Source organism: Colobus angolensis, unplaced genomic scaffold, assembly GCF_000951035.1.
Source record: "Colobus angolensis palliatus isolate OR3802 unplaced genomic scaffold, Cang.pa_1.0 Scaffold7, whole genome shotgun sequence".
Taxonomy (NCBI): Eukaryota; Metazoa; Chordata; class Mammalia; order Primates; family Cercopithecidae; genus Colobus; species Colobus angolensis.
This window is the reverse complement of record NW_012120709.1, coordinates 24019733-24038050: the sequence shown is the minus strand read 5'-3', so window position 1 is coordinate 24038050 and position 18318 is coordinate 24019733. Positions and strand designations below refer to the sequence as shown.

At 51.3% G+C, this 18318-nt stretch overlaps 1 protein-coding gene across 1 annotated transcript in view; it reads left to right on the top strand.

The window, feature by feature from the left end:
• Positions 1–18318, top strand: part of DSCAML1 (Down syndrome cell adhesion molecule like 1) — a 370444-nt gene that overhangs the window by 218291 nt on the left and 133835 nt on the right. The window lies entirely within an intron of this gene.

Genomic DNA, 18318 nt, shown 5'->3' with positions numbered 1-18318 from the left:
GAAGGAAAGAAGGAAAGAAGGAAAGAAATCAATCGTACTTGGCTACATAGTTCCTAAATGTGGCCATGCAGTAAAATCACTGTGGAGCTTTTAAAAAATGTAGATGCCCAGGTTGTGTTGAATTGGACACTCTGAGAGCAGGGCCAAGGCATCCGTACAGCCAGGCCATGGACAGGGATCTCAGAACCACTAATCTTATCCAGCCCTTGGGCCAGAGACCAGAGAGATTCAGTAACCTCAGGTAGTGACACCAGTACCAGAGACCTATGGGTTAGACCACAGGCTCCTGTTACCTAATGTGGGGCTCTGTCCATTACACTCCACTCCATTGCCATTCTGATTGGGGCATTGCGGTCGGGTATGATTCGCTATATAGAAGAAGAAATTAAATTCTCAATCAAGGATTCAAATTTCAAAATAAGCCCAAGCCATGTGAAAAGTGTGATGCCTCTCGTAAGATGCCTAGAATATGCAGATCAATGGTAATAAGCCTTCGGTGTCCACAGGTCTGTGACTCCTGCCTGGTTCTCAGTTATCTGCATTTGGATTATCCACTTTTGTTGATGAAAATGTTGACTCTCTAGCTGATTGTTCTCTAACACTCGGGGCACAGCTGGGCCACATTGCTCCGGCAGCAACACGTGCTCAGGAAGCAAAAGCTAAAAGCATTTTGGGTACGAAGAGAAAAGGGCTTGTGGGAACAGTCAGTGTTGACTCTGTTGTACGAGGCATTTAGGAAGGGGTGGCAGGGCCAGGGACATGTCCATTTCTGGAGCTGGTATTGTGTGTCAGGCACGGTGCTAGGAGCTCCCTTAACAAGCTCGGTATCTTCATTCTTGTATTCATTTCTGTGGACTGAAATCCATACTGAAAGCTGGAAGGCAGTGAACATGTTGGTAAAGTGAAGGGAACTGGGAGTAGAAAGCAATCAAACGAATATTGGGAGAGTCCGCTGTTGGGAAAGCGGCCTTGTGCTCCATGGAATGGTGAGGAGCAAGACTGGACCCAAGAGCATGAGCCAGATTGTTCCTCATGCCCTGTGGAGAGCCCCTCACCTCTGGGAAGGGGAACTGATCTTCCTCCTCGCTGGACAGGAACCCCTCATCCATCCACATGGAATCCGCGAAACCAAGAGTGAGACACCAAACCCAATCACCCCTCTCAAGGCAGCTTCTTCACAGACCCTGGTTGTAAAGGGGTCAGCTGGTCCTAGAAGGTCCGGGTGAGGGTACAGCAGCCTCAGCACACACCCATCACAGGGAGCTGATGGGATTCTTCAGAGCCCAGGCTCTGCTGATATAGGGCAGGAGCCTCGCTGGTGGAAAAAGTGCCCTTTGGGTAGGTGGAAGGGCTGGGCACTCAGGCTCTGGCATCCTATTCAGAGCCCACACAGGCACCCAGGACCCTCTGCATCCTCTCTATTCTGTAGCGCAGACAAGGGTATCATTCCGGCGGTGTGAGCACAAGCCTTTGCTTGCTTGCTTTTTTTTTTTTTTTTTTTTGACAGGATCTGGCTCTGTCACCCAAACTGGAGTGCAATGGTGTGATCACAGCTCACTGCAGTCTCCAACTCCTGGGTTTGAGTGATCCTCCCACCTCAGTCTCCTGAGCAGCTGGGACCACAGGTGTGCACCACCATGCCCAAGCCTTTGGTTCTTTTTATTGTTCTCAACTACTATGTGTGGAGAGCAAAGCTCTGCCTATTTGAAAGACCCTGACTTTTACAACACCTTAGTTGGAGGTCAAGCTTTGAACTCTTCACATGCGGGGGTCTCAACCCCGGCCATACAGCAGATCACCAAAAGAAGCTTTACCAAACCAGATGCCAGGACTTCACCTTGGCCTACTGAATCAGAAGCCTCAAGGGTGGAGCCTGGGCCTCTGACTTTGAAAAGTGACCCTAATATGCATCAGAGGCTGAGAACCACCAGTTGGAACTTATCAGGTCCCCTGCAAGCCTTTCCTCTTCTAAGCAACTCCCTACCTCACCCCATTTCTTCTAGTTTTTGTGGTGGGTCTCAAACCATGAGTCATCCCGGGTGCTTTGCTCTGGTTTCTACCAACAGAGCCCAGTCCTCCAGATGTGGTCCCAGAGCCTCTAGCTCTCAGGACACAGGACTTCTGTTCTGCTTTTTATTTTTGAGACGGAGTTGTACTCTTGTTGCCCAGGCTGGAGTGTAATGGCACAATCTTAGCTCATTGCAACCTCAACCTCCTGGGTTCAAGCAATTCTCCTGCCTCAACCTCCCGAGTAGCTGGGATTACAGGCGCCTACCATGCCCAGTTAATTTTTGTATTTTTAGTAGAGACAGTGTTTTACCATGTTAGCCAGGCTGGTCTCGAACTCCTGACCTCAGGAGATCCATCCTCCTCAGCCTCCCAAAGCGCTGGGATTACAGGCGTAAGCCACCGCACCCAGCAGGACTTCTGTTCTAGTAACCGTTCCTGCTCACCCCTGGGATTGTAGCATGTGGCCAGGCCTCCTGTTCCCGGGCCAGGTAGTGGACTCTTTCCCTTTAAGTACTGCTCTTTGCACATGCTGCTTTCTGTAAAGTCTGGCTGGTGCTGGTGCCCAGGGAGGTTCCATGGGCCCCACAGCAGGGCAGGGGCAGAGCCCGGAGGACCTGATGCCAGTCCTCATTGAGTCCAGGCCTGCACTTCTGCCCTTGAGAGGTAGGGAGTGCCAGGCTCAGGGGCTCACACACTTGGAGCTGCTCTCAGATGGGAGATGATAGGGGGAGGCACCACAGAGACAGTGCAGGGTCACCGAGTTTGTGTCCACTGGTGAATGATAAAGGACCCCTGTGCCTGGAGGAAAGGCCAACCCATGGCTCTCTGGCAGAGGCCCAAGAGCAGAGAGTAGGTGATTTGCAGAAAGGATGTGGGCCTCAGAGGCAGTCCAAACCACGACAGCTCAGCTCCCCAGTAATACCAGCAGGCACCTTCCTTCAGAGCCCGCCCCAAGGAACCCTCCACTGAATCTCCCCACAGTGGTAGACACTAGGGCCTCTTTCAAGAGTAGGGAAGACACCCTCAGTACCAGGCCTGTCTAGGACCACCCAGGGATTGAGAACTCTGCTGCTCCTTCCCCTGACTCTAAATGGGTAGGTTTTGCCCAAAAATGTGGCACCCATTTGTTTTTCTGAAGAGTTGGATCCCCCAGGGGAGAAAGTGAGACCAAGAGCTAGAATGTGCAGTTGCCAGAGTGGCCCAGGAGTCGAGGTGGAAGGGTGGGTGGACACGCTGAGTCCCCCTTCCCTCCCATCCAGCTCCTAGAATGAGGGATCCAGCACTTCCTCCTTCCCATCTCCAGAGAGCTATGGAATGGTAGAGCTGGAGGGAGCTCAGGGGGAAGCAGAGAACAGCCTTGGCCTCCTGAACGTCCTGCCAGGCATGAGGGACCCACAGCAGCAGAGGGAGGAGGTAGTAGCCGGCAAATGCCGGGCATTCTCCTTCAGCTGTGCCGGGGGCCCTGAAGGATGTGGTGGGACAGGGCAGAAGGGAGCAAGGTTCTCCTTCACCAGGGAAGGTGCCTGCATCCTTCTCCAATGCTGTCTTTGGGATGCCACTCTTTGGCTGTCTTCTGGAAGCATAAGGGAGAACTTAACATTTGGGGCTTAGTGCTCCATGGGGGGGGCTGAAGCATCTTTGCTTTGCTGCATGGCACTGCAGTGGTGGGCAGCAGGAGGCTGCAGGGCAGAGGATGCTGCTGGCTTCACCAGAGAGCCGTCTTCACTGCAGGATCCTGCCGACCTCTGGATCCTGCCCACCTCTGGATCCCCCCAGGGGATCACCTGGCTGGGGCTAGAGCAGAGGGTGGGGTGGAGCACAGAGGTACCACCCACTAGGCCTGGGGCAGAGTGATCCAGTGGAAGGCTCTGAATGGAAGAGATGGGCTCCCCTGCCTCCTGTAGCTGTCAGGTGCTGTCAAAGGCAGCCCTGCCCAGCTGGCCCCAGCAGCCCAGCTGAGAGGGGATTGAAAGATTCCTCCAGACTGGAGTCTAATTGATAAGCACCCGTGTCTAGGCATCAATAGCCATAAATGCAAACCCCTCTAGGCTCTAGAAAGCTGGAACCAAGCTTGCAGAGGGCGTATGGCCAGCATTCTCTGGGCATGATCCACGGCAGTAGCAGATCGGGGTTGGAGTGTTCAGATCACCTTCTGATTGCGTGACAGGACATGCGTGAGCTTCGTGTACTAGCTCATAGAAGCAGTGTAAACTTGAGGTCCATTTTCCCCATTTGGAGAAGGGGAAGGTAAAATAATAGCTCTCTCACAGGGCCATTATGAAGAACGGCTAAGATAACAATTGTGAAAGTGCTGTTATCACCATTAGGGCCATTCTGAACATTAAAGTTGATGGGGCTCAATCTATAGATCACTTTTCCTCTTCCTCTGCCCCTGGACAATGCCTGATTGACCCCACACTCTGCGAGAGCAGGGCTCTGTGGTCCTGTGAGGTCTCCAGAGCAGCAGGGTGGGCCAGAGCCTGAGAGAAGCAGGTCTAGTTATACCTGCACTTGAACAGGCAGAGGAGAGAACCTGATCAACCACCACTTATCTAATGAAGGGCAGGGGCTCATTTGCCTTCACTCAACTGATTTGTGGGAACCAGATCTTTGCACGTCATTTCCCCACCCGCCCCCGCACCACCCCGCTGATAATTGGCCTTCCTAATAATTCCCCTGCAAGTACTTATTGAGCACTGTGTACCCACCATGGGTTCTAGCTTACAAACAGAGCTCCTGTGACCGGAGGATACACGCCTTGACTAAAGGGAGCGGGGCAAGGAGTCCCTCCAGCAGAAGAATGAAAGAGGGAGGGGAGGCTAATGCCACAAGCCAGTTTCACAAGGAGTAATCCACATTATCATGGCGATGAAATGCCAGGTTGGACACCAGGAACCCTGACTTCCTCCAGGCTTCCTCACCAGCCAGCTGGTGACATTTCCTCACCTCCCAGACCTAGGCTGGAAACCCGAAGAGGCCACAGCTGAGCGAGCCCTTGTGAAAACTACAAGAGAAATGTTTACTCTTTAGAAGAGGAAGGTAAGAATGTTACAGGGAAGGGGTCCCGATCCAGACCCCAAGAGAGGGTTCTTGGATCTCGTGCAAGAAAGAATTCAGGGCGAGTCCATAAAGTGAAAGCAAGTTTGTTAGGAAAGCAAAGGAATAAAAGAATGGCTACTCTATAGACAGAACAGCCCCAAGGGTTGGCCATTTTTCTGGTTATTACTTGATGATTTGCTAAACAATGGGTGGATTATTCATGCCTCCCCTTTTTAGACCATATAGGGTACCTTCCTGATATTGCCATGACATTGGAAACTGTATTGGCGCTGGTAGGAGTGTAGCAGTGAGGACAACCAGAGGTCACTGTCATCACTGTCTTGGTTTTCGTGGGTTTTGGCCAGCTCCTTTACTGCAACCTGTTTTATCAGCAAGGTCTTTATGACCTGTATCTTGTGCTGACCCATCTCATCCTGTGACTTAGAATGCCTTAACCGTCTGGGAATGCAGCCTAGTAGGTGTCAGCCTCATTTTACCCAGCCCCTATTCAAGATGGAGCTGCTCTGGTTCAAATGCCTCTGACAGGAGCACATCTGTAGGTGGGAGGAGGACAGGCTGAGGACCCAGACCAAGGGCCTTCATCTGCATCCACTCTTCCTCGTTCACCTTCCTCTCAAATATCTGGTCCCAGCAGGATAGCACAGAGCTCACCTGGGCTCCAGGGCAGGTTCCTCCCCTGGGAATACCCGAAATCTCAGCAGAACAGTGTGATGTAGGCTAGTGCTCCAGGAGGCCAGAGAGACCAGATGAAAGAGTGCTGGACAGAGTCCAGAGAGTGGGCTCCTCCTTCCAGCATGGCCCCTCACTCACTCAGTCCACGATCTTGGGAGCATCATTCCCTCTCTCTGAGCTTCAGTGTCCTCCTCTGTGAAATGCGCACAGTAATACCTACCTTTAGGACACGTAAGAGTGACAGCTGCTCAGTAAATTGTAGCAATAACTGCAATGATAAGGATGATCTCCAAAGCCCTTTGCTGCTCTCAAATCCTCTGCTCCCAGGCCAGGGATATTTCTCAAGCCCCCACAACCATTTGTTCTAGAGGCAGAGGGCCCTGGGCACAGCCGTGGTCCCTCTGGAGCTCTGGTCTCCCAACATCTTCCCCACCAGGGCTCTGCTTGTCTCCGTAATGAGGTTTGAGTTTCATTATATCATTTGTCTGGTGCCCGGCTAAACATCATTTGACATAGGCACAGGTTCTGCAAGAGATCGAGAGTAATCCTTAAAGCTTAGCATCTACCCTCAGCTGCCATGTGTGGGAAGCTGGTCTTGCAGCTGGCGTGAGGCCAGGCTGGCGGGGAGCTGGATCCTGATTCCTCTTTGAGCTCCTCCAAGGAACAAGGCTTCAGCCTCAGCACCAGGTTCCAGCTGCCGTGGCCAGTGGCTTCTTAGTGTCTCAGCTGGACCTCCCACTCCCACTCCTGTGAAGGGTAATGACCCTCGGTGGCCCCACGCCATCTGCCACTGGCCACCAGGGCAGCATGCACAAAGTGTGGTAGTCAAGGGAAATATGAATAGGTCTTGCATACACACACAATAGATACTGTAAAGGGATTGGTATTCCTTTGCTGCAGGACTTCTCAGGACCTTAAATTGCTCAGTCACCAAAAATGTATTGAGCACCTACTAGGTGCCAAGTACTCATCTAGCTGTTCAGAATAAGTGGTGAATAAGACACACAAGCTTTATGCTCTCATGACACTTATATTTCAGTGCAGAGGGAGGCAGAAAATAAATTTGCAAGTAAATAAGAGAACTTCAAACGGTGAGTGCTGTGAAGAAAGCAAACCAGTAAAGAGATAGAGGAGGACTGATGTGTTTATATGCATTGTGAATGTCTAAGGAGAAGCAGAATCACATGTTCTATGAGCAAGTCTCAGAACTGCAATTCCTTGGCAAGGTATTGAGGAATGCTCTAGAATGGTCCTAACACTCAAATCTAAAGCATCCGTCCTTGGCATGAGCTCCCCTGAAGACTACCCCATCATCTCCAGGAGAGCATCTGAGATGCTCCAGCCGATCCCGCCATTCCAGCTCACATCCCCCTACTCCTCTAGAAAACTGAGCGAGCTTGAACGTCCCCCAACACATTCCCGCATTTCCACATGCTCAACACGTTCCTGCTTCCCAGAAAGCCTCCTGTGCCTTCTTTGCCTGGCAAACATGTCCTCATCCTTCAAGGCTGTATTAGACAGGGTAGGTGATCCAAGACCTCAATGACTTAATCTTATACAAGTTTATTTCTCACTCACATCCCATGCCAGAGAGTCAGGAACTGCTGTGTTCTTCACAGTTCCTTCTTTCTGCTAGGGTTCCAGAGCCCTCCACTGGATTCCCTGTATGTGGTCAGCAAGGGGAGAAGAGAGTAAGTGTGGAGGAACATGCAGGAGACCTTAGGAGCCAGGTCTGGAGTGAGTTCATCATTTCAACTGCATCTGTTGGTCAGACTGAGCTGCATGCACAATCCCATCTGGCTGCAGAGGGGCTGGGAAACAGAATGTCACTCAGCCTACAGGAAGAGGAAAGGTGGTCAGTAGCATTGTCTTAGTTCAAGTGTCACCACCTTAGCCAAGGTAGTACAGAATGAGGGAAGTGGCTTGGTGTAATAGAAAGGAAGTAGGCAGGGCTTGGCATGGTGGCTCATGCCTATAACCCCAGCACTTTGGGAAGCCAAGGTGGGAGGATCAAGAGTTTGAGACCTGGGCAACAAGACGAAATCCCATCTCTACACAAAATACAAAAATCCCATCTCTACAAAAACAAGGCGAAATCACATCACTACAAAAAATACAAAAATTAGCTGGGCATGGTGGGTGTCATCTGCAGTCACAGCTAATCACGAGGCTGAGGTGGGAGGATCGCTTGAGCCCAGGAGGCAGAGGTTGCAGTGAGCGGTGATCGCACCATTGCACTCCAGCCTGGACAACAAAGTAAGGCCCTGCAAAGAAAAAAAAGAAAGAAAAGAAAGGGGGAGAGAGAGAGAGAGAGAGAGAGAGAGAAGAGAGAAGAGAAGAGAAAGAAGGAAGGAAAGAGAGAGAAGGGAAGGGAAGGAAGAGAGGGGAGGGAGGGAGGGAGGGAGGGAAGGAACTGAGGTTCAGAAAAGTTAAGTGCCTTCATTTATTCCTTCATCTGTTCACTCATTCATTCACAAGGTGCCTACTCTGTTAGCTACTGGCTGAGAACTAGTGTTCAAGCCCAAGTCTGTTAGATCCCACCAGTTTCCACAGACTCATGCTTCTTCAACCTTGGGCCTCAGAAAACTTGCCCTCCAGCCAAGGAGACCCACATGTCATTTCGGTGCAACTCACAAGGTGGGATTAAACACCTCTGATGTGAGTCACATGTCACATGCTGTGGGAGCTAGGAACAAGAAATGATTCCAAGGGGATCTGGGAAGGCACACAGAAGATGTGGCACTTGCATGGGGCTGGCGCACACACCCTGGTGAGGAGCCCTGTAGTCCAGTCCCGGGAGAGAGGGGGTGTTGCCCTGTGTATGGAAGCAGCCCATTCTAGGAGGCAGGCATATGACAGGCTTGGGGGGCTCCCTTGGGACCCACAGTGCGTCAGTAACGGGAGCTTAAGCTCCTCAGGCTCCACATGGCAAGACAGCATCTTAGAGGGCCACTTCCATGCCCCTAGCAGCTGGTCCTCAGTGCTGGGTCAGACCCAGAGCCCCACAAAGCCTGCCCCTCTGAACCAAGGGGCATCAGGGGTCTGTGACATCCCATTCCCTCTCAACACAGTCTCTGCAGAGGCTGTGAGGTTACGTCTCCTCCCCCACCCCCCGCTTCCCACTGTCCCCACTCCTCCAACATGCTCCTCCTGAACTTCTATGCCCATGGAATTGCTGTATGCAATTATTTATTCATGCCACATCTACCAGTTGACTATTGGTGCCAGACACTGTGGAAGGTGCTAGGGAAACAGCTGGGGTCAAAGCAGACCTGATGCTGTGCTCCAGAAACATGTGCCTTAATGGGGAGATGAATACCTAAGTGGCAGTTGCAATGCCGTGTTATGCAGTAAGCCCAGGGCATTCCGGGGCAAGTACAAGGGGCATCCTGCCCTTCCTGAGCAGCCTCCAAGGGCTTTTCAGCAGAAGTAAAGTTGAGCTAGAACGTGAAGATAAGTCATTAACCGAGGGGCTGGGCAGGGTGGGAAACAGACCCAGACCATCACAGGCAGAGGGACCCGTACATGCAAAGGCGGAGAGGGGCGGGGCGGGGCGAGGCGAGGCGAACAAGGGGCACTATAGGAAGAGGTTCTGGGTAGATGGAGCAAGGCAAGGGGCAGGAGGTTGCTTGGAGACATGACTGGAGCAGCCCCACAGAACTGTAGCAAGTGCATATTTCATCCCCATAGCCGCACAGGGCTGCTGCAGGATTTTAAGTGCAGGAGTGGCAGAATCACAGAGCGCGGTCTGAAGGGTCATCTGGCACAACTTCTCATTTTGGACAAAGAGGCCAAAACTCAGAGAGAGGAAGCTGCTTGTGCGGTGTCACTGCGGAACTGGTTAGAACCCTGGTCTCCAAACTCATTGTCCAGTGCTCACTGCCCTGGGCTACAGCCTCACCTCCTATTAGGGAGGGATCCAAAGATGCAGGAGGGAGCAGGCACAGGTCCTCCTCCCACTGCTCTGCTGAGAAGAGGAGAGCCCGCCTTCCTCACCAGGCGCTCCAGTCCTTCACAGAGGCACAGACAGGTTCACCAATAAACTCTGTGTCTGCAGCACCCTGGGGAGGGGTCTGCCCCTGCAGCCTGAGCTCTCCTGCTCACCTGCCGATAATGGCCGTGCCCAGGGACCTCAGCACCTGCCCTCCATCTCTATCCCTGAAACCCATCCAGCAGCCCTGGAGCCCTGCCCTCAGGAGAGCTCTTTGTCCAGGCCCCGCCAGGGTGGGGAGTTAAGCTTGGTTAGACATTTCCTGTTACGGCCTCATTAATTGTGTAATACAATGATGATTAATTTTACAGTAAGAAGTAAAACTGTTGGAGGGAATAGGAAGTGGGGGAGAAGGGGTGTGAGGGGCACAGGAAGAAAACCATTGCCCCTAAAACAGGGATGGCCAGGCAGGATGTTATGCCAATTTTCTCTGACACTCTGAGCCCCAGGGGCCTGTCCCAGGGACTCGGGAAACACACAGGAGCTAGATTTCTGCCACCCTAGTAAGAGGCGGGTGCAGAAGCAAAGCCATGAGGTTTGCCTGCCCCAGGTCCTAAGAAGGTCCCAGAGAGAGCCTTGGCTAGAAGTCAAAAGGCTGGGTTCTGATTCTGGCTTTCCCATGAGTGAACTGTCTGTCCTCAGTTTCTTACATGTAAAATAGGATGATCAGCTCTCACCCGGTCTACTTGAATGGAGGAACATGCAAATAAAATGAGAAGGTGGGTTTGAAAGCACCAGTGTAAACTACAATGAGGATACGACAGTAGAGAAGAGGACTGCGCTGACTACAGGGCTGTTTCTGGACAGCTTGAGACATCAATTCATCCCTCTGGGCTTAGTTGCACACTTCCTGAAGTTGCTGTGCTGATTAAATAAGACGCTGTATTCAAAACCCTAGTATTGTATCTGCACAAAGTAGGCACTCTACAAATGGCGGCTGGATTTAGAGCTATTACTATTTCCATCATCACCATCACTAATAAAATGCAGTCCTTTCCAACCCTTAAATTCTTCACTGTGTCCCTGGTCAAAGTGGCCCCTCCTTTCTTTCAAGGGAGAAGCCCACTTCAATGCCGCATCACACCCTCATCCTGCCCCCACCCCTCCCAGCAGCCAGGCCTGTCTAAATTCAAATGGGAAACTCAGTCAGGGAGCTCTGGGTAGGGGGCTGGAGCTTCTCTGGGGTCAGGGCAGGCCTTTTCCCCTTTGGCCTCTTCCTACCTACCCCTTTGCTCCTCCCCCCAACTCTAGGCCCTTCCTCCTGTGTCCCACCCCCGCCTCCCACCCCAGCCAGCCTCACATCCCCACACCTGAATGGCGAGCCCTGCTGTGACTTCTGTTTCCTGGGCAAGGGTCTTTCTGCAGACGTTCTCCCCTCCTTCTCCAATAGGAGCTCTCTGCCCCTTCTTCAGCCCAGGAACACCTGTGGTCTGAAGAGCTCCTCTTCACGCTACCAAGCCAAACTTGGGTCTGCCTGCCTGGCTCAGCAAAGCCAAACACTGATGCTGAGATTTACCAGAAGGGGAAAAAGGGCACATATTGCGGGGCACCAAGCAAGAATCAGACAAACTCCCTGATGGTTTACAAGCAAGGGCTTGTAAAGGGAGGGTACATTTCAGGAAAGCAGAAGTTACAGGCAAAATCATAAATCTATACATGGAGCAAGGTTATACATTGGTTTGGCACAAAAAGGTGAGATATATTGAAGTGCAGGGCTTAGAGGTCACAGGTAGACTTAGAGATTTTTACATTTGCAGTTGGTTATGAAAGTGAGGCTTTGTCTAAAAACTCGGGGTCAGTGAAAGGAATGTGAAGGTTTGGCCTGAGGGCGTGACTCTCCCCAGTCCCTCAGACAGGGACTCAGAACATACATTAAGATGTTATCTCTAGTTTCTTTCCTTCCTTTCCTTCCTTTCCTTCCTTTCCTTCCTTTCCTTCCTTCCTTCCTCCCTCCCTCCCTCCCTCCCTCTTTCCTCCCTCCCTCCCTTCCTTCCTCCCTTCCCTCCTTCTTTCTTTCTTCCATAGAGATGGGGTTTTACCATGTTGCCCAGGCTGGTGTTGAGCTCCTGGGCTCATGCAATCCACCCTCCTCAGCTTCCCAAAGTGTTGGAATTACAGGCGTGAGCCACCATGCCCAGCCATTATCTTTGGTTTCTATAGGTTAACTGAACATCTTGTGGCTCCAGCTTCCTTGGGTGGCTATTGTTTTACTATCTTCTTGCTTCTCTGGTTGCTCATTTACTTCTCAGGGCTAGTAAGGTGCCTGGAATTTCCCTGGAAGGGACTCAAGATTTTCCTTTATTTCCATGTTTGGGGGCGGGGGGCCCTGGCAGGCCCTTAAGAGGAGTCCCTGCTTCACCTCACTTGCTCACGTTTCGTAAAATTTCACGGATCTGTGGTGCCCATAGGTGCTGGCAGCAGCTTCTCAGCTTGCCCACAACTACATGCCCACTGCTTCTTTTATTGCCTCTACGGCACCCAGCACTGCCCTGTGTCTGGGAAACACTGGCTAAACCTCACCGCCCATCCCCCTTTTTTCTGCTTTTTGTCCCTCTCCTCTGATCCCGCCACCAGTGTTCCCCACCCTGGCATCACTGACATTTTGGACCTGATCATTCTCTTGTGGTTGCTATCCCGGGCTTGTAGGATATTTAGCAGTGTCCCTGGCCTTTACCCACTAGATGCTAGAAGCAACTGCTCCCTCCTCACACCCAGTCATGGCAACCAAAAATGCCTCCAGACATTGCCATATGTCTCCTAGGGGGCGAAAATCACCCCTTGCTGAGAACCATGGCCCTAGATCTATATCCTAGATAGATCTCAGCCCCTAAAGCCTCACCCCGCTTTCTCCCCACCCCGCCCCCGCTCCCTATGCTTTGTTCCTTCTCACTGCCTCCCTCCTGATCACCCCACCCCCTGTGCCACAGCCAAGCGGCACTTTACAGCCCACACTGGACTAAACACCTTCTGCGACTGGAACAGCTGCTTTTTCTTCTGGCTACCCAAAGCCAGAGCCGCTCAAGATGGAGACAGAGAATGCAAATTGCACACGGTGAAATGCTTTGCTGATGCCTGGGGCCTCTCCCTTGTTTTCCGCTCAGATGAAAGGCAGGAAGAGGGGATCGAGTGAGGTGGGCAGGGGCTCCTGGGAAGCTGCAGCTCACTTTCTCCCCAGCTCCCACTGTACCCAACCCCCTCCAGGGACGGTGGTTGGGAGGGGGCTGGGGAAGCTCCATGCTCTTCAAAGGCACAGAAGGAGGTGGAGAGCAGGGTGGAGCCCTCTCCCCTGCACCTTAGGGCTTCAGAGCCCCACGTCTCTTCCAGGGAAGCAGCCCAGACTGGCATTAAGTGCTTTCAGCCTAATCCTGAGAGGTCACCTTCTGTCTCTAAGTCAGAGCCTCCCCTGCCACACTGCCTCTGCGCCTTGTTCCTGCAAGTCCCCACCTGCTTAACCTCCCACTCATGACACCTGACTCATAGACTAACTAGGGGTATCTTAAAGTCCTTTAGCATCACCATGAAGTGCTCAGAAGAAGCCTTTTGGCTGTTGGAAAGATCCCTCACCCAAGGTCTAGCCCAACGTGCATCCTGCCTGGTCCCGTGTGGACTGCCCCTTCCCTGCATCCATCTCCAGGAGAGGGCATTGCTCCTCTCTCACTGGTGAGCTGCTAACGTGCCACCGCTTAACTAGCATCCTCTGCCCCACCAGACCAGTTTAATCCAACAAAAAAGGATTTGCACTGCAGCTAAGATGTGGCCATGTCGACAGTGAATCTAGATGGATGGCTACATAAGGCTGCCAGCCCTTCCCTAGTGCACATGAAGTCCTACTGAACAAGCTGACTTCTCTGGGCCCTTGACCCTCACTGGGAGGCCAAGGACGTGGTAACACCCATCCCTTCAGTGGTCAGCATTGACGGGGTCATACAGGGGCATAGCTGTACCATCAGACCGAGTCCCCACTCCCAGGGACCTGGGGTTAGGCAGGATCTCAAGTAGGGTAGGTCCACGGGATGTATCTTTGTCCACCTTTTTCCACACCCCTCTGCCTGCTTCCTTTGGGCCCACTAGCAGGGTGAGAGAAACTGGACAAAATTTAGATTGACACCTGTGAGTTGAGAAAGAAAAGGGTCTCCAGTTTCTCTCTCTCTCTCTCTCTCTCTCTCTCTGCAAAACATCACCCAGTTCATCCTCCTAACACCCGTCTTCCCTATGGAAACCTTCCGCGGCCCTCTGTGGCCCATCAGATGAGCTGGAGCTCCTTGCCCCGGCATTCAAAGCCAGCACCATGCAGCCCACAGTCTCCACCTGCTGGACCTCCTGTAGCCCCCAACTGACCCCTCAGCTCCAGCCAGAACTGAGGATGTCCCTTTTCCCCATCTCCCTGCAGAGTCACTCAGCTCTTTCTGTGTGCCAGGCCCCATGCTGATCACTTTATAATGCTCATAACGCGCCTCTGAGATTGGTGCTGGGATTAACCTCCTTTTACAAATGTGGAAACTGGGGCACAGAGGAATTGGAAACTGACATCAATAAGTGGCAGAGCCAGGCCTTGGCCCCAGACACTGCAACTGCAGAGTCTGCTGCACATCCTCCCCTCCTCCTCCACCTTCTCTTCCTCCTCCTCCTCCTCCTCCCCCTCCTCCAGCACCCCTGGAATAGACTCCCCCTGGCTTCCTGCTGCCAACCTCACTCCATTCAGAGCCCCCTCCACACTCTGCACGAGAGGGCTTTCCATGAATCAGAGCTGATCACCACAGGTAAGCTGCCATGTCTGTAGGGCCCAGCATGACCCTCTCTCCCTCTGCTGAAAGCCCTCAGCCACCACCTATGCACAGGCTAAAAGGCAGGCTCCTCTCGGATCACTTGAGTCTTCACACTCAGGCCCCGTGGTGTCTAATTCATCACCTACCAAACCCCTGCTCTCCACGCCCCGTGCACCCCTGCTTCCCAGATGCTCCCTGCCCTTTCCTGCCTTAAAACCCTTGCATGTGGTGTGGCCTTCATTTCCAATACATCACCTCACTCCCAAACTGGGAGAGAAGACACACATATGTCCTTCAGGACCCAGCTCCACTGCGACCTCCTGGATGACGCCTTCCCTGACTCACCCTGAGACGCCTCCCTGAGAGAGAGCGGTCACTCCATCCTCTGGGTTCCCTGAACACCTTGAGCCGCTCCTGTCTGGGAGTTTGTTTCTGGGTCTGTATCCACCTCCGCAGATCCTGAACCCCTGGAGGTCAGAAGAGTTCTGGTCAACCCATCGTTACTGAGCACTTGCCATGTGCCTGATACACAGGCACCAGGGATCCAGATCTGAACAAGATCTTGACCTTCAAGGAGCTTCTGTCTAGCAGAGAGCTGGAGTGAAATAGCCAATCTTAAGAAAAGTGATAAATAGTACGAGAGAGGTGGCCATGGGTTGCTAGGGGAGCCCAGACATGGGGTAACACACCCATCCAGGGCAATGCCCCACCTGAGGGCAAAGGCCATGGAAGAAGCTGTCTAGCCAAAAACAGGAAGCAGCTCAGAAGGAAGAGGGGCCATGCAGGAGGCCCAGCATGAGCAGAGGCACAGAGTGTGGTGTCTACAGGAGATGCAAGGTGCCATCGTGTCAGAAGATGGTAGAGAAGAGGTAGGGGGCACGGAAGCAGTCAGAGGGGATGAGTTTGGGTACAAGGTCTCCATTAGAACCGCATTTGGCTCTATGTAACGAAAACCCTCCACAACAGCGTGGCCAAATTAGAGACTTGTTTTTCTCGTCTAATGAGGAGTCTGGGAGCTGGCAGTTCAGGGCTGACCCAGTTGCTCAGGAGATCAGGCTGCTGTTCCCTTCCTGCTCTGCCATCCTTATGATTGCAAGACAGCTGCACTTCTAAGCCTCACTTACCAGCAGGAAAAAAGGAGGTAGGATGATGTTTAAAATGTTTGTGCCAGGCTGGGCACAGTAGCTCACACCTGGAATCCCAGCACTTTGGGAGGCCAAGGTGGGTGGTTCACTTGAGGTCAGGAGTTCGAGACCAGCCTGGTCAACATGGTGAAACTCTGTCTCTACTAAAAATACAAAAATTATCCAGGTGTGGTGGCGCCCACCTGTAGTCCCGGCTACTTGGGAGGCTGAGGCAGGAGACTCTCTTGAACCCAGGAGGCTGAGGTTGCAGTGAGCTGAGCTCTCACCACTGCACTCCAGCCTGGGTGACAGAGCGAGACTTCATCTCAAAAAATAAAAAAAAAAAAATAGAATAAAATGTTTGTGTCCATGGTATCTTTTACTATTTTTTGAAATTGTGGTAGAATCCACATGACGTAAAACTTCCCATCTTAACCATTTTAAGTGTCCAGTGCAGTGGCATGAAGTACATTCACATTGTGGTACATCCATCGCCACTACTTCCAAAACTTTGTCATCAGAAACTCTGGACCTGCTATAAGTAATAGTTCCCCATTCCCCCTCCCCTCAGCCCCTGGAAAACATCATTCTTCTTTCTGTCTCTATGAAATGGACTACTCTAGGGACCTCACATAAGTGGAATCATACAGTATTTTCCCTTTGTGTCTGCCTTATTTTACTAAGGATAATGTCCTCAAGGTTCATCCATGTTGTAGCATATGTCAGAATTTCCTTCCTATTAAAGACTGAATAATATTCTGTTGTATGTGTATGCAATGTTCTATTTATCTATTCATCTGTCAATGGACACTTGAGTTGCTTCCACCTTTTGGCTGTTGTGAATAATGCTGCTACGAGCATGGGTGTACAAATACCTCTTCCAGTCCCTGCTTCAGTTCTTTTGGGTATATACCCAGACACTTCTGGAGATATACCCAAATTGCTAGGTCACATGGTGATTCTAGGTTTCATTTTTTTGAGGAGCCATCCACTGTTTTGCTAGCTGCTGTGCCATTTTATATTCCCACCAGAAGTGCACGAGGATTTCAATTTTGCCACGTCCCTGCCAACACTTGTTATTTTCTGAGTTTTGGGTTTGTTTTTTTAATAACAGCTACCCTCATGGGAATGAGGTACTATATCAATGCGGTTTTGATTTTTCATTTTCCTAGCGTTGAGCATCTTTTCCTGTACTTGTTAGCCTTCTGTACCTCTTCTTTGGGGAACTGTCTATTCAAGTCTTTTGACCATTTTTAAACTGGGTTGTTTGGTTTTCTTGTTGAATTGTAAGTATTCTTTATATACTCTGGATATTAACCCATTATCAGAGATATGATTTGCAAACACTTTCTCCCATTCCATGGGTTGCCTTTTCACTCTGATGACTGAATCCTCTGATGCATAGAAGTTTTACATGTTGATGATGTCCAATTTATCTATTGTTTTCTTTTGTTAGCTGTGCTTTCAATGTCATATCCAAGACATTGTTGCCAGATCCAATGTAATTAAGGTTTTTCCTTATCTGTTCTTCTAAGAGTTTTATCATTTTAGGCTCTTGCATTCAGGCCTTCGATCCATTGTGAATGTCTGTCCTTTCTGTTTAAAGAAGAAATGCTTTCTTGGAAGCCCTTCCCTATCCCTCAACCCTCAAGAAACTTGATCTCATCACCCAGAACAGGCTGTGACAGACACTTTGCCAACCCAAACACATTTGTAAGAAAGGGAGAATAGATATTGTGTAGACAGCAAGCAGTGTCTTCCCAACCACGCACGTCCCCGGGTCAGCCTGGGACAATACTGAGCACATGGCGCACCTGTAGTAAGCAGACACTGCGGTGTGTGCCTGTTGAATGGCCAAATGGGGACAGGCCAGTGGACTGACTTCATGGCGGCAGAAATGACCCTGGATTTGACACTAAAGGTGCAAGCCCTGGCCCACCACTTCCAGCCTTATTGCCTCCAGCAAGACACTTAACCTAGCTGAACCTGTTGTCTCGGCCTCAAAATGATGATAGCAATCACTTTCCTTTAAGTCAGTGTTTCACAGATTACAAGACCCTCTTGCATATATTATCCTTTTCATCCCCACAAGGACCCTGTGAAGTAGATAGGGTAGGATTTAGTTAATCTCTGTTTTCAAGGTGAGGAAATGATTGCCCAGAGAAATTAAGTGACTTGCCCAAGGAGGCTAAGCTGAGCACCAAAATGGGCCCTCTAACTTCTCAGGTAGTGTGGTCCCCTTCCTGCTCATCTCGGGGGCAGGGGAGAGGACGGTGGATTGTGACTGTCAAATGAGGACCTGGACAGGAAAGTGCTTTGCAGAAAAATGGGTGTGTTTGGTTTTTCAGTGTCTGCGTAGATTGGAGATGGTCAAGATGGGACAAGATGAGGATTAGGTCAAAGCAGGAGAGTCAAGGTGCCTGCTTTTCTCCCAGGCACCTGTTGAGACAATTATCAAGGTGGGAGGGCTGCTCCACTGACTGATATTCCCCACAGCCCAGTAGGGAGGTAGCTGCCAGAGAGGCTACAGGTCAGACACCTTCCAGGCGCATGCCCACCCCAACAGACCTGCAGGCTCTGTTACTGCAGCTGCTCGCCTCTCTCCCTTTCCCACAGCTGCCCCTACCCCATCACACTCTGCCCCCCACCTTCTCTTCCCCCTCCATGCTCCCTCCTTTCAAAAGCATAATGAGTC